Consider the following 24756-nt stretch of genomic DNA (forward strand, 5'->3'; position numbering starts at 1 on the left):
TGAAAAGCATGAGCAGTAAATACTGTGGATTTCTAAGAAGATCACTTAGCAATATTCATGATTCTACCTCCCGTCATTGGCAAGATGTACTTGGTAGCTCATAGCTGAGTGCTGTTCAAAAGTCAAACATACAACCCAGATAAATAACTGCCCAAGCGGGGGTATAAACATCTTATAATTAATCTTGTAGTCAATGACTGACAGATAGAGGAATAGTAAGTTCAGGACAGGTAAACAAATATGGGACAATCCTTGGGCCATCACAAATGAAAATGTTCCAAGGAGTTTATTTTCTCATTCTGGAAAGTAGATCTCTGAATAGCGCTCATAGAGAACATCCACTTAGATACATCCTGACAATTGGCTCTTGCCAGGCACTACTGAAGCAAAGCAACCATCAGTAGGCATCACTGCAAGTAGAGAAAATATTTGGTGAGTGCTTACTCATGGATAATCAAAATTATAAAATCAGACAGTGTAAAACTGATTATTATCACTCAGTGAAACAGTTCATACATTAATTGTATCCTAAAGTAAGAAAAAATTATATACACAGGAATTTCCATCTATCTCAGAGTTTTGCATTTTAAATTAGTTTCTTTGTCAAACCTATCATTTGGGAAGTATGATGCAACAGTGCTTGGTGAAATTCCCCCAGATATTCATGATTTGCTCTTTTCTAACACAGGAGTGAAATCTGTGAAAAATGTGTATTTACATTCCTGAAGGCAGAGGTTCTAGGGAAGGTGATGTCCTGTGGTCAGAGTAAAGCACTTGGCAATGCTTCTGCAGTCTATCTCTACACCCCATACTCTGTTCCATTGTTATTGGAACAAGAGAAATCCATGGTGCCTTTAAAATGTAACATGAACAGAACATTGTTCACTCACTTGCTTCAGAGTTCTTAGTAACTTTGGAGCCCATAGTACTTGACAAAGACCATATTCCATCACACAATGAGCGAGAGAAGCTAATATCACAGAAGACAGTCTCCTTACCAACATTCAGTTTCCTGATCCCCTTACTGGAATAATGAACTCACTTTCTCTCTAAGGGTGAGGGCTCCAAATACCAAGAAACTCAGAATTACGTTTTTTTCTGTTTGCTTCTACAGGTCACATATGGAACTTTTGATTCTGTGCTAAGTGAGAAAGATACATTCCCATCCCTTTACCAGATGTCTCCTAAAGACACAGCTCTAACCCAAGGGGTGACCTCTTTACTGCTGCACTTTGGCTGGAAGTGGGTAGGGCTCATCGTGTCTGATGATCTGAAAGGAAAGGAGTTCCTCTCTGACCTGAAAGCAGAGATGGTATCAAAAGATATCTGTGTGGCTTTTACAGAAAAACTCCAGGCTAATTGGAAGTTTCAGTTAACATATGATGTTGGGTTGGTGAATTTGATCCAACATACACAAGCAAATGTGCATGTATTCTATGGTGATATAGATGACTTAGTATTTTTATGCATGCAAAATGAAATCATGAAAGCCATAAAGAAGGTGTGGATCATGGCAAAGTCCCACTTAGTTTACTTAGAGTCTGTATTCTATGAAAACAATTATTTGAAGGACTTTTTTGAAGGAAGCTTCTCATTTTCAAAGAAGAGAGATATCCCTGGCTTCAAGCCCTTTCTAGAGGCACTTACACCCTCCCAGTACCCAGGTGAGCTTTACTTTAATAAATTCTGGATTGACAATTTTCATTGCTCACCTCCTCCTCTGCTATGTGGAAATCATAAACCCTGCCCACTGAATACATCCCTAAAGACAAAGCAAGAAATAAATGTGATGATCACTTCTGAGCCTAGCTTTTCCATATGGAATGCAGTGTATGCAGTGGCCCACACCCTCCACAAAATGCTTTTGAGGACAACAGGAATGGGATCTCATGAAGACACAAACCATGAGAGGCTTCTACCCTGGCAGGTAAGCCTATCTCAAAAGCAAGGTAAGTACTGGGAACTTATTAGTAGTTGAGTCACTGAAGTCAAACGTACAACACCTTTTCATCTTATAATAAAAATAAAGGCAAAATGGAAAGAGTTCTTTCACAGTGGGTGTGTATATGTCTGTAATTACGGTTCATGATTTGGGCCACTGTAGCTTTGATTTCAAGACATGAAATTTGTGCATATTTTAAGAAATGTTTTCCTTTTATGAAATGAAATTCTGTTAAAATATCCAAAATCAATGATTGTCAAAATTAGCAAGTTCAATAATAAAAATTTACACAATTTCATGGAATATGTCTGATGCCATCAGATAGAGACATAGTCACCATATCTAACAGCAGCTATTTCACAAAAAATATAATATATATTTAACCACCCAAGACCATGGGGAGAAACTTTTATGGAAAATAAAAATAGGCTGCCATAACCTCAAAAGTAACTGAGAAAGAAATTGCTTTTTACAGACTATTTACTCTTAAATAAGATAAAATTAAGGAGAAATCGAAGACTATGCCTCCACCATTAAATATTATAATACAGATGGTGCTCATGAGCCTAGGCCATATCACCTTTTTATAGTTACAAGTGGGCATGTTTGGGCTTAAACCGTCCTGATATAAACTTAGGACTCAATTATACCTATGAGCCTTGATGTTCCCCTTCAAATAGGTGATCATCAAGAAGTTTGTTGAACAAACTTTTCATTTTTATTTCATTTTCATTCAGTCTAAAGTAGATAAATAGAAAATGAACTCTGAAGGTTTAGTGTACTATGTAGCTTTTAGTATTATGGGTATCAATATTTGACATAGACATTGACACTGTTTGTGAACATGGCTTCCAGAGATGTGATATTAGGTAAGTTAGTGTGTCTCTTGTACAGAAAACTGAATATCTAAAAAAATGGTTCTTTATGAAAGGAGTTGTTAAATAGTTGACACAATAGTGAATCTCAGAATGTTAAAAATTAACCCATTGTATTAATTTAAATACATAATGAAATCAAGCTGGAGGGATGGCTCAGCATTTGGGGCACTTGATGCTCAGTCAGAGGACCTGTGTTTAATTATTAGCATGCAGCTCACAGTTGTCTGTAACTCCAGGTCTTAGAAATGTGACACTCTCTTCTGCTCTCTGCAGATATCAGGAATACAGTTTGTAAATATACATACATACACATAGGCAATACATAGAATTAAAAATAATACAAATCTAGGGACCAGAGAGGACTGTGAAGTCAGATGTAACTGCTGCTCTTGACAAGATGCAGGTTCAATTCCTAGTATCTACATAGCAGCTTACAAATGTCTCCAAGTCCACTTCCACTCAATCCAGCACCCTCTTCTGGTCTTAACGGGCACCAGGAACATATGTAGTGCACATACATATGTCCAGGAAGGAAATTCATACACAAAATAAATTAATATAAAAATATAAGACATCTTTTTAAAAATCTAGCTTAATCACAGAACATTTAGATTTTAATTTTGACTCCAATATTGTTCTTATCAAAGTTGAAAGACAAAAGTTGTGACCCAAACTGAATTAAGGATTGGAGGCAGGAAGTGGGTCTATTTCCAATTTCCTGAAGTACAAATGGCATACAAAATTTCTGCATATTAATATATACTTTCAAGAATTTGGAATTTTGCATAAACCCCTGCTAATATTATCAAGTCCAGACACTATATCTACATGTATACCTATCTACCTACCTAACCATACACACATAGGTTCATGGTGTGTCATAAAGAAGGTAAATATCTTACCACTTATAAACCAATAGACATAGTGTTGCTTCCATTTTGCTCCAGATTCACTCAGAAATAATCTATATTTTCTAATTAGAGACATTTTTCTCTTGCTGGGGAGAGACACAGGGCCTTGTTCCCACTAAAACATGGTCCACCCTGCACTATGTTTCACCTCTTAGACAACATTTTTCAGTTTGTGTTCAGCTACTTCTACATTAATTTCAGAGGGAGAAAAGTTCATCTCACTGGAACAAGTGGGGAGACAATTGCTCACATGAAGCCTCTTCAAAAAGATAGCCAGAGCAGGGAGAGAGAAAGAGGATTGCTCTTAGGGACCACAAGTGAGAGATTTGTATGCACTACTCATACCCAATTGATGTCTCTTTCCAGCTTCATCCTTTTCTGAGAAAAATTCAATTTACAAATGCTGCTGGAGACCAAATATGCTTTGATGAGAACAAGAATCATGTGGAAAAGTATGATATACAAAGTATTATCGGACATACAAATCATTATTCATTTCTAATTAAAGTAGGAGAGTTTGTCTCCAGGAGTCCACGAGATCAAGGCTTGTTCATCAATGAAATTATGATCAAATGGCCAAGCAACTTCAATCAGGTCTGGCTGAATTTCAATATTTAATATGTAGACAAATATCTGCAAAGATTTATGAGAACTGTGTGATGTCTCTTTGAAATTTTAAATTATTTTTATATTCTAATTTCTTAGCTTCTGTTGTGAGCTTGTGTATGAATTCTCACGCATGTCACTGCCTGTGCTCATTGAGGCCACAGTAAGCACTGGTTACCTTCCTCAGTTTTTCTTCATTTTATTTTAAACATAGTCTCTTTCTGAAACCCTTGCTTTCTGATTTAGCTGTACTCAACTAGACAGTGACACCCTGTCTCCATGAATGCCATATTGGGAATACAGGAACACAGTTCTACACCTCACTTTTCTATATTTCCCTTTTGCATGATCAAATTCAGGACCTCATGCTTATATTGCAAGTACATTAAGTACTGAGCCATCTCCTTAGTTTTGTTTGATATCTTCAATTTAGAAATAAATCAATCTTTTGATTTTGACTTTGATATATGTATAGATATGCATATACATGTCCAGGTTCATATACATATACACATAAGCACACACATATTAATGGATAATGCTGGTAGATAGAATTAGTTTAAATTGAAATTCAATTTGGGTGCGTTCATTCATGCTGCAGTGAATGAATAAATCAGCGTACATGACTGTATATATGAGTATGTTTATGTGAGTATTCCCATACATACACACAATCATGTGTATAAATATATACATATTTTCCTTATATATATATGCATGCTGATGATTAATTTTCCCTCAGTTTAAGATAACTCATACTCAAACATGCCCACAGGTTTTACAAAGAGGAAATAAATTACCAGTGTTTATGCAATTTCTCATTATAACTGATGTTTGTGAGCTGCCTGGTTTGTATACTGGGAGCTGAACTCCGGTTTCTCTGTGAGAGCAGCCTGCACGCTGAACCACTGAGCTGGTTCTCCAGCCCCATGTACCTATTAATATGTAGATATTTATGAGACAGTCACTGATTTCCAAATCATGTCAAGAAGCATGTCTAAGGGAAGGACAGAAATATATCCTTGCATATACAGTTTCCAAAACTATTAATATTAAAATTGTGTTAGGAATATAGTTGTTTTTTAATATAAATATATTTTTAATTTCTTTTTTGTCTTTTTTTATTATTGAGAAATTTTCTATTCAATTTATGTACCATCCACAGATCCCCCTCTCCTCCCTCCTCTCACCCCACAGCCTTCCCTCCCAACCCACCCCCCCATTCCTGCCTCCTCCAAGTCAAGCCCTCAAATGGGGAGTCAGAAGAGCCTGGCACATTCAGTAGAGGCAGGTCCAAAGCCCTCCCCCTGCACTAAGGTTGTGTAAGGTGTCCCACCATAGGCACTGGGCTCCAAAAAGCCTGATCATGCACCAGGGATGGATCCTGATCCCACTGCCAGGGGTCCCCTTAAACAGTTCAGTTTATTCAACTATCTCTCCTATGCAGAAGGCCTCGTGTGGTCCAGGGGGGCTCCACAGCTATTAGTCCACAGTTCCTGAGTTCCCACTAGTTTGCATGGTTGTCTCTGTAGGTTTCCCCATTGTGATCTTGATGCCTCTTGCTCATAGAATCCCTCTTCTATCTCATCAACTGGACTCCTAGAGCTTGGCCTTGTGCTTGGCTGTGAATCTCTGCACCTGTGTCCATCAGTTACTGGATGAAGACCACCCCCCAGTTTTTTCATGGAGATCTCATCTATTTCTCCTTCATAGGACGATCCATTCATTCCTCTTTGGGTCCTCCTTATTAGCTAGCTTCTTTGGAGCTGTGGGTTGTAGTCTGGTTATCCTTTGCTTTACATCTAGTGTTCACTTATGAGCAAGTACATACCAGGTTTGCCCTTCTAAGTCTGGGTTACCTCACTCAGGGTGTTATTTCCTAGTTATATCCATTTGCCTGCAAATTTCATGTTGTCATTGATTTTTACTGCTGAGTAGTACTCCATTGTGTATATGAGCCACCTTATTTATCCATTCTTCAGCTGAGGGGCATCTAGGTTGTTTCCAGGTTCTGGCTATTATGAATAATGCTGCTATGAACATAGTTGAGCATGTGTCCTTGTGGTATGACTGAAATTCCTTGGATATATGCCCAAGAGTGGTATAGCTGGGCCTTGAGATAGATTGATTCCCAATTTTCTGAGAAACCACCATACTGATTTCCACAGTAGTTGTACAAGTTTGCATTACCACCAACAGTGGAGGAGTGTTCCCTTTGCTCCATATCCTCTCCAACATAAGCTGTTATCAGTGTTTTTGATCATAGCCACTCTGACAGGTGTAAGATGGTATCTCAGAGTTGTTTTTATTTTCATTTCCCTGATGACTAAGGATGTTGAGCAATTTCTTAAATGTCTTTTAGCCACTTAAGATAATTCTGTTGAGAATTCTTTGTTTAGCTCTGTAGTCCATTTTTTAATTGGATTGTTTGGTATTTTGATGTCTAGTTTCTTGAATTCTTTATATATTTTGGATATCAGACCTCTGTCAGATGTGGGTCTGGTGAAGATCTTTTTAACATTCTTTAGGCTGTTGTTTTGTCTTAATGACCTTGTCCTTTGCCCTACAAAAGCATTTCAGTTTCAGGCGGTCCTATTTATTAATTGTTGCTTTCAGTGTCTGTGCTACTGGTATTATATTTAGGAAGTGGTCTCCCATGTCAATGCCTTCAAGACTACTTGTGGGATAATGCCCTTGTACACTGGTTTAATAAAATGCTGATTGGCCAGTAGCCAGGCAGAAAGTATAGGCAGAGTGAGTAGATGAGAAGAATTCTGGGAAGAGCAAAGGCTGAGTCAGGAGTTGCTAGCCAGACACAGAGGAAGCAAGATGACCAGGCAGAACTGAGAAAAGGTACAAGCCACATGATTAAACATAAATAAGAATTATGGGTTAATTTAAGTGTAAGAGCTAGTCAGTAATAAGCCTGAGCTTTTATAAGCAGTTATAATTAATATAAGCCTCTGTGTATTTACTTGGGGGACACAAGTGGGAGAGATTTGTCCCTACAGCCAGCTAGCCAGGACACAGGAAAACTTTCAACTACAACTACTTCCTACATTTTCTTCTATCAAGTTCAGTGTAACTGGGTTTGTGTTGAGGGCATTGATCCATTTGGAATTGAGTTTTATGCATGGTGACAGATATGGATCTATTTGAAGTTTTCTACATGTTGACATCCAGTTATGCCAGCATCATTTGTTGAAGATGCTTTCTTTTTTCCGTTGTACAGTTTTGACTTCTTTGTCAAAAATCAGGTGTTCATAGGTGTGTGTGTTAATGTCAGGGTCTTCAATTTGACTCCATTGGTCTACATGTCAGTTTTTATGCCAGTACCAAGCTGATTTTTTTCTTTTTTTCTTTCTTCTTCTTCTTCTTCTTCTTCTTCTTCTTCTTCTTCTTCTTCTTCTTCTTCTTCTTCTTCTTCTTCTTTTTTACTATAGCTCTATAGTAAAGTTTGAGGTCAGGGATGGTGATGCCTCCAGGGGTTGTTTTATTGGACAGGATTCTTTTAGCTATCCTGGGTTTTTTGTTTTTCCATATGAAGTTGAATATTGTTCTTTCAAGTCTGTGAAGAATTGTGTTGAGATTTTGGTGGGTATTCCATTGAATGTGTAAATTGCTTTTGGTAAGATTGTCATTTTTACTATGTTAATCCTATCTATCCATGAGCATGGGAGATCTTTCCATTTTCTGATGTCTTCTTCAATTTCTTTTTTCAGAAATTTAAAGTTTTTATCATATAGGTCTTTCACTTGCTCAGTTAGAGTTACCTCAAGGTATTTTATATTATCTGTGGCTATTGTAAAGGGTGATGTTATCTGATTTTTTCTCAGCCCACTTATCATTTGTATATAGGAGGGCTCCTGATTTTTTTGAGTTAATCTTGTATCTTGCCACATTACTGAAGGAGTTTATCAGATGTAGGAGTTCTCTGGTAGAATCTTTGGGGTCACTTATGTATACTATCATATCATCTGCAAGTAGCAAAAGTTTGACTTCTTCTTTCAAATTTATATTCCCTTGATCTGCTTTTGTTGTCCCGTTACTATAGCTAGAACTTTGAGTATTATCTTGAATAGATATGGAGAGAGTGGACAGCTTTGTCTTATTCCTGATTTTAGTGGAATTGCTTTGTGTTTCTCTCCATTTAATTTGATGTTGGCTGTGAACATGCTGTAAATTGCCTTTATTATGTTTAGGTATGTTCCTTGTATTTCTGATCTCTCCAGGACCTTTATCATGAATAGGTGTTGGATTTTGTAGAAGAATTTTTTTAGCATCTAATGGGATGATAATGTTTTTTTTCTTTCGGTTTGTTTATATGATGAATTACATTGACAGATTTTTATATGTTGAACCATCCTTGCATCCATGGGATAAAGCCTACTTGGTCATGGTGGATACCTTTTTTGATGTGTTCTTGGATTCAGTTTGCCAACACTTTATTGAATATTTTTTCATCAATGTTCATGAGGGAGGTTGGTCTGTAATTCTCTTTCTTTGTTGCATCTTTGTGTGATTTGGGTATCAGGCTAACTGTAACCTCATAAAAGGAGTTGGGTAATGTTCCTTCTGTTTCTATTGTGTGGAACAATTTGAAGAGTATTGGTATTAGCTCTTCTTTGAAAATCTGGTAGAATTATCTGCTGAAACCATTGGGTCCTGTGGGTTTTTTTTTTTTTGTTGTTGTTGTTGGGATTCTTTTTTAGACAGGATTTCTCTGTGTAGTTTTGGAGCCTGTCCTGAAACTTGCTCTCTAGTGCAGGCTGGCCTCGAACTCACAGATATCTGCCTGCCTCTGCCTTCCAAGTGCAAGGAATATTAAAGGCATATTCCACCACACCTGGCCAGATTGGGAGACTTTTAATGACTGTTTCTATATCCTTAGGGGTTATAGATGTATTTAAATTGTTTGTCTGATCTTGATTTAACTTTGGTATGTGGTACCTATCCAGAAAATTATCGATTTCTTTTAGATTTTCCAATTTTGTGGAGTACAGGTTTTTGAAGTATGTCAACATGATTCTCTGGATTTCCTCATTATCTGTTGCTATGTCTCCCTTTTCTTTTTTGATTTTGTAAATTTGGATGCTCTGTCTCTCCCTTTTGGTTAGTCTGGATAAGAGCTTATCTATCTTGTTGATTTTCTCAAAGAACCAACTCTTTGTTTTCATTGATTTCTTGTATTGTTTTCTTTGTTTCTATTTTATTGATTTCAGCCCTCAATTTGATTATTTCCTGGCATCTATTCCTCCTTGGTGAGTTTGCTTCTTTTTGCTCTAGAGCTTTCAGGTGTGCTGTTAAGTCACTAGTATAACCTATCTCCATTTTCTTTATGTGGGCATTTAGTGCAATGAATTTTCCTCTTAGCACTGCTTTCATAGTGTCCCACAAGTGTGGGTATGTTGTACATTCATTTTCATTGATTAAAGTTAGATTCTGATAGTCTGATAAAATACAGGAGGTTATTCCAATTGTTTTGTATCTGTTGAGATTTACTTTGTGACCAAGCATGTTGTCAGTTTTAGAGAGGGTTCCATGGGGTGCTGAGAAGGAGGTATATTCTTTGTTGTTAGAGTGGAATGTTCTATAGAGATCTATTAAGTCCATTTGAGTTATAATATCTCTTAGTTCCCTTATTTTTCTGCTATGTTTCTGTCTGGCAGACCTGTCCATTGGTGAGAGTGGAGTGTTGCCATCTCCCAACACTAGCGTGTGGTGTTTGATGTGTGATTTAAACTTTAGTAATGTTTCTTTTACATATGTGGATGCTCTTGTATTTGGGGCCATAAATATTCAGAATTGAGATTTCATCTTGGGGGATTTTTCCTGTGATAAATATGTAATGTCCTTCCTGATCTCTTTTGATTGATTTTAGTTTGAAGTCTATTTTATTAGATACTAGGATAGCTACACCAGTTTGCTTCTTAAATCCATTTGATTAGAAAGTCTTTTCCCAGCCTTTTATTCTGAGGTAGTGTCTGTTTTTGAAGTTGAGGTGTGTGTCTTATATGCAGCAGAAGGATGGTTCCTGATTTTGTATCCATTCTGTTAGCCTGTGTGTCTTTATAGGTAAATTACTTCCATTGATATTGATGGATATTAATGACCAGTGATTGTTAATTCTTGTTATCTTTTGGTGAAAGTGTGTGTGTTTTTCTCTTCTTTGGTATTTACTGCTGCGGGGTTATCTATTGCCTGTGTTTTTGTGGGTATATCTGACTTCCTTTTTTAAAATTGTTTTTTTTAATTTATTTATTTTTCTATTATCAGCTTGATACAGTATAAATTCTTATCTTAATAGTGAAATGTTTCATTGAGACTTGCTCAGTAATTGAGTAAAACCATAACTTATTATAAGCCACAGTCATTCTAGGGTCCCCCCTGCTATATAGCCTCCATGGTTCTGTGGGTTGCAGTCTGATTGTTCTTTGCTTTATATCTAGAATCCACTTATGAATGAGTACATACCATGTTTGTCCTTCTGGGTTTGGGTTACCTCACTCAGGATGATTATTTCTAGTTCCATCCATTTTCCTGCAAATTTCATGCTGTCATTGTTTTTCTCTGCTGAGTAGTACTCCATTGTGTATATGTACCACATTTTCTTAATCCATTCTTCAGTTGACAGGCATCTAGGTTATTTCATGATTCTGGCTATTACAAATAGTGCTGCTATGAACATAGTTTAGCATGTATGTTTGTGGTATGGTTGAGCATTCCTTGGGCATATACCCAACAGTGATATGGCTGGGTCTTGAGGTAGTTAGAGTCCCAATTTTCTGAGAAACTGCCATATTGATTTCCACAGTGGCTGTACAAGTTTGCATTCCCACCAACAGTGGAGGAATGTTCCCTTTGCTCCACATCCTCTCCAACATTGACTGTCATTAGTGTTTTTGATCATAGCCATTTTGACAGGTGTAAGGTGGTATCTCAGAGTCATTTTGATTTGCATTTCTCTGATGATTAAGGATGTTGAGCATTTCTTTAAATGTCTTTCAGCCATTTGAAATTCTTCTTTTGTGAATTCTCTGCTTAGCTCTTTAGCCCACTTTTAATTGGATTGTTCAGTATTTTGATATCTAGTTTTTTGAGTTCTTTATATACTGTGGAGATCAGTCCTCTGTCAGTTGTGGGGCTGGCTTCAGTGCAGAATTCTACCAGATTTTCAAAGAAGAACTAATTCCAATACTCTTCAAATTGTTCCACACAATAGAAACTGACTTCCTTAGGTTGGAATTTCTACTAGTGCTTTCTGTAGAGCTGGATTTGTGGATAGGTAATGTTTAAATCTGGTTTTGTATTGAAATGCTTTGTTCACTCCATCTATGGTGATTGAAAGTTTGCTGGGTATACTAGTCTAGGCTGGCATCTATGGTATCTTTGTGTCTGCATTACATCTGCCCAGTACCTTCTGGCTTTCAAAGTCTCCATTGAGAAGTCGAGTGTTATTCTGATGTGTTTGCCTTTATAAGTCACTTGGCCTTTTTCCTTTGCTGCTGTTAATATTCTTTCTTTGTTCTGTATGTTTAGTGGTTTAATTATTATGTGTTGAGGGGACTTTTGGGGGGGGTCTCATCTATTTGGTGTTCTATAGGCTTCTTGTATCTTCATAGGTATTTCCTACTTTATGAAGGGAAAATTTGCTTTCATGATTATGTTGAATATATTTTCTGTGCCTTCGAGTTGGTATTCTTCTCCTTCTTCTATCCCTATTATTCTTAGGTTTGGTTTTTTCATGGTGGCCCAGATTTCCTGGACATTTTTTGTTATGACTTTGTTGGCCTTAATGTTTCCTTTGACTGAGGAATCTATTTCCTCTATTGTATATTCAGTGCCAGAGATTCTCTCTTCCATCTTTTTCATTCTGTTGTTTATGCTTGCATCGTTGTTTCCTGTTCATTTAATCAGATTTTCTATTTCCAGCCTTCCCTCAGTTTGTATCTTCTTTATTGCCTCTATTTCAGTTTTCAAATCTTGAACTGTTTCCTTCACCTGTTTAATTGCTTTTTTTGTGTTTTCTTTAAGAGATTTATTGATTTCTTCCAATTTTTTGTTTATCTTTCCTCAATTTCTTTAAGGGATTTTTTCATTTCCTCTTTAAAGACCTCTATCGTCTTCTTAAAATCATTTTAGAGGTTACTTTATTCTGCTTCTTTTGCATTGGGATGTTCAGGTCTTACTGATGTAAAACTACTAGGTTCTGCTGTTGACATATTGGTCTTTATATTGTTGACTGTATTTTTGCACTGGTGTCTGCTCATCTCTTCCTCTTCTTGGTGAAAGTAGTGTCTGTGTCTGAGGGAGCCTCTCAGTTCGATTCATACTCTTGGTCCAATGGAAACTCTTGGTCTAATCGGAGCTCTTGGTCTAGTTGGTGCTGATGGACTCTGTGTCTCAGGGAGCAGCTGTGGTTTCAAAGGGTGAGTGGGTTTAGGAGGTGGGGTGGGGCTTTTACTTACAAGGTCCAGTGGGGGATGGTGGTAGTCTGACCTGCCTGCAAGAGACCTGCCTGCTGGCCTCAAACTGGGACTGCAATGGGTGGTGTGGGGGCACAGGGACATGCCCTTGGGCCCAAATCCTGGAGGCTTGGGTGATCAGCTATGAGAGCAGACTCACCTCTTAGTCTAATCTGCACTGGTAGACTCTCAGAAGTATAGTTATTAAGTGATTAACTAAGAAGGCATTCAATGAAAATTCTAAGTGATTATGTCACTAATGTTTGGAAAAAAAAACATAGCACTATTCTGAATATGGGGAGTCAAGGATAAAAGTCACAGTAATGGATCATAATTCAGCATCTATGAACTATCAACATATGATGGTGTCAGGAGAAGCTGTGGCCATCCACCAATGGCCATACCTTCTTTCATGGGAAATGTGAATCAGACTGAATGGTTGTGACTACAAGCTGGGAAGGTAAAGGTAGAAATGGATAGAGAAATTTGTCTGGGTTTATGTCTGACAACTCAGCTGTTTCATAATTCACACAAGGAAGGATTTCTGGCTTTCTGCCTCACAGGAGAGAGTATATAGATGTCCTACACATTTCACAAAAGCCAACAGAAGTTAGTCACAGTTGGGACACCATAATGAAATTTTGAACTTTCAGCATCGGGAAGTATCATAACTTCAACTCTACATTCTACACTACCGTATGGAGAAATCACAGTGCCTCATAAGTATGTACAATTTTCAGATTCTGCTTGCAGTTTAGGTAGTTTAGCTTAAAAATATTTTAAGGCTGTGACTGATGCACAAAATATGATGATTTTTTTTCTGTGTTGCCCTCAGACTCCTCCATCTGTATGTACACAGAGCAGTGGTCCAGGTTTCTGGAAAATTCTAGAAGATGAAAGACCAATCTGCTGTTTTTCTTGTATGCTTTGTCCAGAGAGTTACATTTCCAACCAGACAGGTAGAGAATTAATATTTTCCTCAATCTGCTTGTGAATGTAGAAGGGGAAAACTAAGACATGACCGTGGTGTTGTGATGCAGCACTGTTCTCCATATCTTCCACTCATCCCCATATTCATTAGTAATCACTGCTGATGCCACACAATGTGTGAACATTTGAGTGGGAGTCTTCATTTTATTGTGTCATCTGCATCCCTACTTCCCCAAACTGCCTTTCATTACATGGTAGCTTCATCTCAGCTCTTGCAGTGATCCATGCTGTGTACTGCCAGGCAATATGAGGTATGCAAGTGTCCAGGATGCATGTGTATTCCTTGAATAAATTAATCCAATGATTATTTCCTGAAAATAAGTCCTGGAAAAGTACATGTGGGGCTGTTTCCTAAATGTACCATATAAAGAATTAAGTTTACAACATTTAGAATTGTCATTTGGAATTTTAAACATAGTATGAAAAACAAATCTTTGTACAGGAAGGTACAGCTGTTGACCTTTGTCTAGGATGGTGGTCAGCCCTGGAATCATATATACAGCTAATGTTATACAGACATAACTGGTGGTATTTAGGAATACATGCATTCATGCATACATACAAATCAACAATTAATGAAAAAGAGGAATAAATTTAACAGAAAATAAGACTATGTTGAGTCCAGGAGAGAGATTAGAGGGAAAAATGAGAAGAGAGGTAATGAGGTAATTATATTACAATTTAAATAAGGAAGGATAACATAAAGAAAAAATTGGTGAAAGTAGAATATGAAATTCTAATAATGATGACAATCTACTACTTAACTACTGGCTTCAATAAAACCGACACTTAAGGAACTGTATAACAAATAGAATATGTTATCACAATAAAATGAAAGTCGGGGAGATTAATTAAATAGAATTTAGTTTTCAAAAAGCTAATGTTACCATAGGTTAAATTATTGGCAGAGTGCTCTGTGATTGTCATCATCATAAGGGCAGGATAACTGGAAAGATCTAATTCCTTAGTGGATGTCTTCAGGTAAAGAAAAGGTTATTAAAATAACTCTTTCTGATTATTTTGATGTGTGCATGCATGTATGTGCCATAGCTGACATATGGAGAACACAGGACATCTTTGTGGAGCTGGGGCATCTTCCTTGACTTTGACATGTTTAGAGTTCAAACTCAGGTTATCAGATTTGCATGGTAAGCCCTTTTCTCTACAGAGTTATATATTATACTAACACCTACCCTGATTCTTAGAGCATTTGCTACACCAAGCATTTGTTTTTTGTTTCCTTTTCTTTTGATTTTGAATTTATAATGAACTTGTGTTATTTTTTTTTCATTTTCCTTGATGTGAAATGTGTCATATACACCTTATTACTCTCTTTTACATTACAGCCTTTTTTCATTGATTGGATTACAATTAAATATGTATACATATAAATTATAATATAACTGGATTATTCTGTAGGACATTACTTGAATATATGTTTTTAGCACTGACCATTTTATATTGAATGACAAACTGTGTTCTTCCATGGGGAAGACCATTTCTCCCCCTCTCAACATTTTGTAGTTGCATCATGTTCTTTGGGTAGGGTTGGGGCATTGTGGTCATTTTCCTGAATACTTTGGCATGTCTGCTGCTGTTTTTTCTGGTCAGTTCCACATATCTAGGTGGTCATGTTGGTAGGACTTATGGGTTTAGCTTACGATGTTACTAGGAGACACAATCTCACAGACAAACCCCTGAATTTTTGTTCCTTATGATCTTTCCACACCCTAATCTGAAATGTTCTGTGAGCCTTAGGTTTGGGAATGGTATTGGAGATTTATCCACTGGAGGTGCCCTCCACAACTCTGCATTTGATTGGTCGGTCCGTATTGGTCTCATCTGTTGTAAAGAGAAGTTTTCTTGCTGGGGAGTAAAGACTATAATTATCTGTGGGAATCAGGGCAAACATTTACAGATTGTTGTTACAGATCATGCTGGTTTAGTCAATTAGTAGTAATCATGACTTCACTATCACTGAGTACTTAGGTTTCAGGCAATGGAATGGTTTCTTTATTGTTGAGTGGGTCTTGAGTCCTATTTAAAGTGCTGTTGAATACTGTCAAGGTATGCATGCCACTACCGCACCCTTAGGGTTTTGTGCTATGTTGGTCATTGATATGGTTCTTAGTGGACACAGCAGGCTAGGACTGTTGGTTGTCTCCATCATTTGGAAGTTTGCATGGTGTCTTCTGGTACTGTGAAAGCCAGTCCTCAGAGAAAGGACATTCATTTAAGTTCTACCTCAAGGGTCTCTGGGCTATGTTTCTGAAATACATGGTGTCATCAGCAGTAGGGACTCACTTTTCAACTCTGCCGGATGAACAAGGGCAGCAGTGATAGGCGGTATGCTTTGGGAACGCCTTCACCAACCCTTGACAACAACTCCAAAGGAAGTTTCTCATGTCTGGTGTTGGGTTTGTGTTTATAGTCTTGTTCTTGGAGAGAGGAGCATCAGCCCAGAGGAGAAAGGTTTATTAAAGCTATATGTATCAGTATAAAGAGAATTAATGGTATTGTAGGGTTTTTCTAGTTAGAGTAATATTATGAGACTCTGTAGTTTTCAGACATCCTTACTGATATTTTACCACCTCCCTCTTTGTTCTGTATTTACTTCCCTTCCTCTTCCCTAAAGTTCCCTCATCCCCTTTTTCCTTTTTGATCACATCACTTATTCTGGAAATCCTTATTATCTTTTCAGTCTCTTCCCTCCCTCACCTGTATTTATCTCTCTCTTACCTCCATGATTAGAGGCTCCCTCTTTTGCATGTCAGCCTTCTGGTCATCTCTTCTCTGCTATTCCATTCTGTTATTCCCCAGCTCCTGCAGTGGTCCTGCTCAGTTTCCTGTCTTCTCCAGTTTCTCCAGGACTTGTACTCACATCTGAAGATTTGGAGATAGGAGCCTCAGATGAGAAAGAACATGTGACATTTGTCTTGGTGGGTCAGGATTTTTTGACTCAGTATAATCTTTTCTAGTTCCACCCACATATCCACAATGTTTATGATTTCATTTTTCTTTATACTCAAATGGTTTTCCATGGATTATGTGTATCACAGTTTTATTATTCACTGGTCAGTTCTAGATTATTGAGATGTTTTTCTATTTCCTACCTGCTGTAAACAAAGCCACATTGAACATGCAGAGCAGATACCTGTGGAGCAGGATGTGGAGTCCTAGGGACATAAGACAAGGAACGGTACTGCTGGGTCATATGGCAGAATTACTTTTCCCCATGTTTGCACAGTGGCTGCCCCAGTTACAATCCCACCATAAATGAATGAGGATTTCCTTTTCCTCTGTGTCACTCCATCACTTGTCGGTTGTTCTGTGGATCTTTATATTCTTCCTGTGGTAACATGAAATCTAAAGTTGTTTTGATTTATGTTTCCATAATTGCTAAGGATGGCAGACTTTTTTGAATTATTAATTAGCTATTTTATTTCCAACTGAAAATCTCTTTTCAGATGCCAGGATCATTTCTTGTAGAATAGGTCATTTGTTTTTTAAGACTTTGGTTTATTTTCACTTCTTTGTATATTCTGGATATCAATCCACTGTCAGATATATACCCGGCAAAAATCCTCTCCCATTCTGCAGGCTTTATCCCCACTCAGTTGACTGTTTCTTTGGCTGTAAAGAGGCATTTTATTTCATGAAGTCCTACTTTTCAGTTGTTAGCATTAATTCTTAGTTAAATGGAGTCCTATTCAGAAAGTCTTTTCCTGAACCTGGATCATGGAGACTTTTGATTATGTTTTCTTCTAACAATTTAAGTGTTCCTGTTTTCAGGTTCAGGTCTTTGATCCTTTGGAGTTACATTTGCAACGGGTGCTAGATATGGGCGTAATTGCATTTTTCTACTTGTGGAACTCCAGTTTTTCAAAGAACATGTCTTCATGATGTTTTCAATTCTCTATCTTGTTTTTAGTGTCTTTATTGAATATTAAATAACTAATCTAACATATGCTCAAATTTGGGTTTTGGATTTATGTATTGATCTACAGGTATATTTTTCTGCCAGTGCCATATTATTTTGTGGTTGTTTTTGGCACAGCCATATCTCAATGTAATGGCAGAAGTCATAAAGCCAGCACAGCTGCTTGACAAAGATCCAGCAGAGCTGAGCCACATGATGGCTGCCATGCCACCTTTGGTTTTCATCTCCACCTGTTACATACTTGGGGTACTTTTAATATTTGTACAATTTGGGGATGTTGGACTGATGGAAAATTCCATAGGAATCAATTATGCCTACTCCAAGGAATGCTGCTTCTAAGCTTACCCAGGAAAGTCCTGAACATACTATCCGCCCCCACTTTGAGGGAGATATCCTTATCTACTTGAAGGTTTTCCTTATGCTTTGGAGGTTGTGACACATAAAGAAGAAACCAGAGGTCTCTTCTTGAGACTATGAGACATTCTTGAAACATCTGTCTCTGTACTTACACTGGAACAAGATATTCAAAACAAAGTAAATTCAAAAAGGTCCATAAGATCTGGTGGGCTAAAGGAGTTGGCCACAGTTCAGATTACAAGGCTCTTCCCACTGTACACTCAGACATTTGTGTGGCATACAACTCTGTAGCAGGAGTCTTAAAAGTTCTTATTAATAAAGTCAAACCTGAGGCCAGTTATTGGGGTGAATACTGGAATATCAGAGAAAGAGAACAAGCCACAGCTACCTCACCTCGACAGTTCCTCAGCTGATCCTGTTTCCTCAGACTGGAAGCTTCTCAGTCCTCATCCAGAATGGGTCTCTGCTGAACTGCTGCTAGAAGCCTGAAAGCTTAACCAGCCAAATGCTTCTAGTTTCTGATCTTCAAGCCTTATATATCATTCTGTTTTTGCCATCACTCCCTGGGATTAAAGGCTCACTTCTTGGGATTAAAGGCATGTGCCACCATGTCTCGCCGTTTCCAATGTGGCCTTAAACAGATTTCTGCCTCTGGAATGCTAGGATTAAAGGTGTGTGCTACCACTGCCTATCCTAAGTATCTAGTGGCTTTTCTGTTCTCTGACCCCAGATAAGTTTATTAGGGTGCACAATATTTTGGAGAACACAATACCACCACACAAGTCTGCCCTACATAGAGACATATTGATGAGCGAAGTGTGGAGTGGAAAGATGATAAAAGTATGAAGTGCTAGGACCTCCCTCTCTTAGAAGTTAGCTCATGTAGAGCCACTATAATGTCATATGACCAAGGAATAACAGAATACCAGGATTATACATATAGACGAATTCTATAAGGATATAAATGTGAACATTGATTGTATTATGCCAGAATTTGAATAATAACTGCAGCAGCTTTAGCCTGAGGATTTTTCCTGGGTACTCTGACCACTAAGAGTTATTAATACACTGCTTGGGACATGACAAAATGCCCAGGGTAGTTGAAGATTTTGTTTTGGTCTAATGTCCTTGAAGCAACCAAAACAACCAGCCTGAGCACATGCTGTCATATTCCTCAGATACTCAAAAATTGGGTTATGGGGTTTATGAGTAAGAATGAAAACTCCATTAATGAAGTCAAAACTTGAGGGGAAATGACTGGAAATGATAACTCTGTTCTGCCATAGTTTATTAATGGTGACTAAAAGATGAGCAAAAGGAAGTGAAACACATGTCCAAAAACAAAAATGATATGATCTATGTTTTGGAACATCGTGAATGTATCCCTGCTAACTAAATTCTGAATAAATAAAGAAACACTCTGGCTGCTAGTCAGTCAGGCTGCAAGATTCTCCTGACCACCATGGCCTGGCTCACTTCATTCTCCTGCGGACTCCTTACATCCTCCGCAGGACCCATCCACTACCGGGGAATGGCTTCCGGCAAGTTTTGGTGTTTTTTTCCTTTTACTATGCCGATGTAATATATCATAAAATTCAGAATGGTAATCCTCTGTCATAGTTATTTCTTATTCAGTATTATTTTGGTCTCCTTGGTGTGTTGAATTTTGGTATAGTTTTTTTCTATCTGCAACAAATGAGATCAAGATTTTGATTGGGTTTGCATTGAATTTATGAATAGCTTTCAGTAGAATGTTCATCTTCATAAACTTAATTCTACCAATCAGTGATCACAGGATGGGATGTCTTTTCATTTTCTACTGTCTTTCCTGTTTTTTTCAAGGGTTTAAAGTTCTCCTGTCAAAGTCCTTTGCTTCCTTGCTTAGATTTATTCCTAAGTAATTTATTTTCTTTAGGAGAATTGTGAATGGGAGTCTGTCCATGCTCTCCTTCCTATGTTTGTTGGTAGTGTATAAAAAAGGACATTGATTTGTGCAAGATGATTCTGTATTCTGTCACATAGTTGTATTTGTTAATCATTTCAAGAATTGTTTTGGTATATTTTGGGGGGATCTCTAGTGTATAATACCATATCATCTGCAAATAGGGATAGTTTGACTTCTTTCTCTATTTGTATTCCTTTAACTTACTTATCTTGCCTTATTGCTCCAGCTAATACTTTGAAATATTGAAAAGGACTGGGAGTGGTGGACTTTGTCTAATTTCTTACTTCAGTAGAATTGCTTTAAGCTTTTCTCCATTGAGAATGATATTGCCTATGGGTTTCTTATATATTGCTTTTATTGTGTTGAGGTATGTTCCCTCTTTCTGTATGTTGTCTAGAACATTTATGATAAAGGGAGTTGAATTTTGTCACCTTTTTTTTTTATCTATTGAGATGTTCATGTGACTTCTGTCTATAATCCATTTATGTGGATTTTACATTTATTGAGTTAAATATGTTGAACTATTCCTACATTTTAATGATAAGACTATCTTAGTCATGGTATACAATAGTTTTGATCTGAGTCCATACTCTATTTGCAACCATTTTATTGAATCTATGTTTCTTAGGGATAATGGCATGTGTATTTCTTGTTTTTGATGGGCCATTCCCTGGTTTTGGTATTAGAATGAAAATGGCTTTCTAAGGGAGCTTGGAAATGATCCTTCTCTTCTACTTTTTAAATATTATAATGTCTGACTGTATAACTTCTTTGAATGTCTGGTGGAATTCTGCTGTGAGTTCATCTGGACCTGGACATTTTTATAGCTGGAAGGAATTTATTGTTATTTCAATCTGCTGTGTATTATGTGTTTGTTTAGCTTGTTGACTTGGCATTTTGATTTTTTAATGGTTTGGCCGAATCTAGAAACTTATCCATTTCATATAGGTTTTCAAGAATACTGGAATACAGATTTTCTTTTGTTTTTTATAATAGTCCCTTACAATAGTCTATGCTTCTTGGTGTTTGTTGTAATAACCCTGTCATTTCTGATTTCTGATTTCTTTTTCTTCCTTTTTTTTTTTTTTTGGTCATTTCTGATTTCTTAATCTGACCCCCCCATTTCTTTCTTTGGGCTACTTGAACCAAGTGTCTGTCTTTATTTATCTCCTCAAAGAGTCAGTTCTTATGTTGGTTGCTTCTTTGTATTGTTTTCTTTGTTTCTATTTCATTTATTTCTGCTCTGATTTTTGTGGTGGTATTGTGTTCCCCGAAATATTGTGCACCCTAATAAACTTATCTGGGGTCAGAGACAGAATATCTACAATATTAAACATAGAGGATAGGCAGTGGTAGCACATGCCTTTAATCCTAGCATTCCAGAGGCAGAAATTCATGTATTCAAGGATACAGCCAAGCATGGTGACTCACGCATTTAATCCCAGAAAGGGAGTCTTTAATCCCATGGAGTGATGGTAGAAAGCAGAAAGGTATGTAAGGCGTGAGGGCCAAAAATTAGAAGCATTTGGCTGGTTAAGCTTTTAGGCTTCTAGCAGCAGTTCAGCTGAGAGCCATTGGGATGAGGACACAGAAGCTTCCTGTCTGAAGAAACAGGATCAGCCGAGGAACTGTCGAGGTGAGGAAGCTGTGTCTTCTTCTGCTTCTCTGATCTCCCAGCATTCACCCCAATAACTGGCCTCAGGCTTGTTTTTATTAATGACTCTTTAATATTCATGCTACAGATTTTATTATTTCTTGCCATTATTTTGGCTTGTGTTTGCATTTTTTGTTTTTCCAATTTTTGAGTTGCATCATTAAACCATCTACTTGTGTTCCATCTGATACTTTTAATGTAGGCACTTAGAGCTGTAAATTTCCCTTGTAAAACACCTTTCAATGTATCCCAGGAGTTTTGTGGGTTTGTGTTTTCTTTTTCATTTAGTTCCAGGAAATTTTTTATTTCTGTCTTGATTTCTTCTTTGACTCATTCGTCAGTAAGTACTGAGTTGTTTCATCTCCAAGCAGTCTGTGTATTTACTAGAGATATATTTGCTGTCAAGATTAAGTTTTGTTGTGTTGTGATAAGACAGGACAGGTATTTCAATCTTTTTGAATTTGTAAATACCTGTTTCGTGTTCCATGATTTGGTCTATTTTTGAAGCGCTCCCATGTGTTAAAGTGTAGAATAAATTTTCTTTGCAGTTTGTGGGGGATACTATATAGATATCTGTTGAGTCCAGGAGATTTTAGATGTGACTTAATTGTGATATATTTCTCTTTATTTTTTCCCAGACGCCCTGTTTGTTGGAGAAAGTGGGTTTTTGAATTCACACACTATTAGTAGATTGTTGTTACTGTGTCACTAAACACAGCAGTACAATTTTTATAAAATTAGCTGCCCCAGAATTGGATGCGTACACGTGTAGAGTTGTAACATCTTTTTTGATTGCTCTTCCCTTGATTAGAATGTAGTTTCCTGTTTTACTTTTTCTAATTAGTTTTAAATTAAAATCTACTTTGCCAGATGTCATGGTCACATGCATGCTTGCTTCCTGAATGTATGTAACTGAAGTATTTTGTCTGTCGTTTTATTTTAAGGTGGTGTTTATCTTTAAAATCAAGATATGTTTCTTGCAGAGAAGAGGCAGATAGATTTTGTTTTATGATCCATTCAGCTAGTCTACATTTTTAAATGAAGAATTGAGGCCATTGATATTTAAGATATTGTAGAAACTTATGTTACTTGTGGTCACTCTGCTGTTGAAATTTGTTGTTTTCTGTGGTCGCAGTGGTGTTTCATGTTGTAATAATTATGTCTTCTTATTTCTTTCCACCATCTCTGCTGTGTCCATTGCTCTCTTCAGTCTAAAATATAACTTTGTGTATTTTCCTTAGTTCTGGTTTGGTGGATATGATGTTGTAGGCCGTTTATGTCTTGGAAAGTTTGTATTTTTCCTTCAGTTTGGCAGTTATTTTTGCTGGGTACATTTCTCTAGGCTGGCCAATATAGTCTTTCAGGACTTGACATGCTTTGCTCTAGGCTTTTCTGGCTGTCATGGATTCCATTTAGAAATCAGCTTCTCTTCTCTTGGATTTTCATTTATATTTGCCTTGTCTTTTGTTTTCCTCTTGCAGCTTTCAGCACACCTTCTTATTATGTTTTTTAAATGATAATTAAAATTTATTCTTAAATATTTTTCTTTGTTAGTGTTTTAGTAATAATATGCTGTAGGGATTTTCTTTTCTGGTCTTGTCTATTGGTGTACTCTGTGCTTCCTCTATATATTTGGATATATCTTTCCATGGTTTCAGTAACTCTTCTTCTATGAAACTGACCTTATTGAAAAACTGGTGTATGTCATTGACCTGGCATTCTTCTCCATCATCTATGCCAATAATGTAAAGATTCAGTTTTCTCAAAGCATCCCACACTTCCTTTCCTGTTTCAATTTTTCATATTTCTTGATTATTTTTTATCCTGTATTCTATCTTGGATCCCAACTTCTCCTTTCTGCTTGTTTCCTCTGACATGGAAGGCTGTCCTGGAGTTTCTGGCTGGCCGATGTGTTTTTTCAGTCCTGTCCTCATTTCAGCTTCAGTCTTCATCACACTTTCTATTTCTTTGTTGAATTCCATGTACAAGTCTTGTATTGCCTTCATCATTTACTTCAGGTTTATGTTTGTGTTTTCTCAGGCATCATTATGGCATTGCTTCTCCTTGAGTTATTTCTCTTTAGTTTTATTAAACTGTTTGTGTCTTCTTTCAACTGCTTAAATTACTCTATGAATATAAAGAATGTTCTTTTACAGTCTATGTCCTGAATTTTATTAGATAATACTCATTGGCAAACATTTCTAGCAGACTGGTATATTTGGAGAGAATATACTGTCTGTATCTGTGATATTTGGTATTTTTTGATAATATTTGGGCATGTGGATGTTTTATTACTCCTAATATTCATATACACAATGCAAATGTGTAAACTTACATATAAGTTTGATATGTCTAGAGGTTGAAAATGGCTTATATGTAATGAAATAAAATACAAAGAATGGCCTGGGCTTTTGTACAGCATGTGGGTCCTTACTGATGCCTGAAGTGTGGGGGTACATCCGGCTGGATGCAGAGTTTGGATGAAGAATTTGGATGTTGCTGAAACATTCATGAATAATTAAAATGTGATGGAGGTATTATTATCCCAGTTCTAAGTTTTACTATAGGGTTAAAGTAATAAAAAAGGATGGTATTGGTATAAAAGCAAACACATAAGACAAGGGAATTGAATTGAAGACCCAGGCATAAATCCACACACATATGGACACCTGATATTTTATGAAGAACCCAAAAATACACACTGAAAAAAGGATAGCATCTTCAAAAAATGATGATCATCTAACTGGATGACTGCATGTAGAAGAATGCAAATAGACACATATTAATTATTCTGCACAAAACTAAACTGCAGAGGGATCTATAACTTCAACATAAGGCCAGATACATTGAACCTCATAGAGGAGAAAGTGGGGAGTTCCCTTAAACCAATTTTCACAGGAATGACCTTCTGGAGAGAATATCATTAGCACAATCACTAAGAACATCAATTAATATATAGGACCTCATGGTGCGGAAGTGGTTCTGTATAACAAGGACACCAGAACTGAGCAAAGTTACATTCTACTAAGTTGGAAAATATTTCTACCAATTATATTTCTGAGAGATGG

The 24756-nt window shown here is 37.0% G+C and overlaps 1 pseudogene; it reads left to right on the plus strand.

Moving 5' to 3' along the window:
• The window catches only part of LOC143270438 (vomeronasal type-2 receptor 116-like), a 47039-nt pseudogene that overhangs the window by 16380 nt on the left and 5903 nt on the right, over positions 1 to 24756 (plus strand).

The sequence above is a fragment of the Peromyscus maniculatus genome, chromosome 23 (genome assembly GCF_049852395.1).
Source record: "Peromyscus maniculatus bairdii isolate BWxNUB_F1_BW_parent chromosome 23, HU_Pman_BW_mat_3.1, whole genome shotgun sequence".
NCBI lineage: Eukaryota > Metazoa > Chordata > Mammalia > Rodentia > Cricetidae > Peromyscus > Peromyscus maniculatus.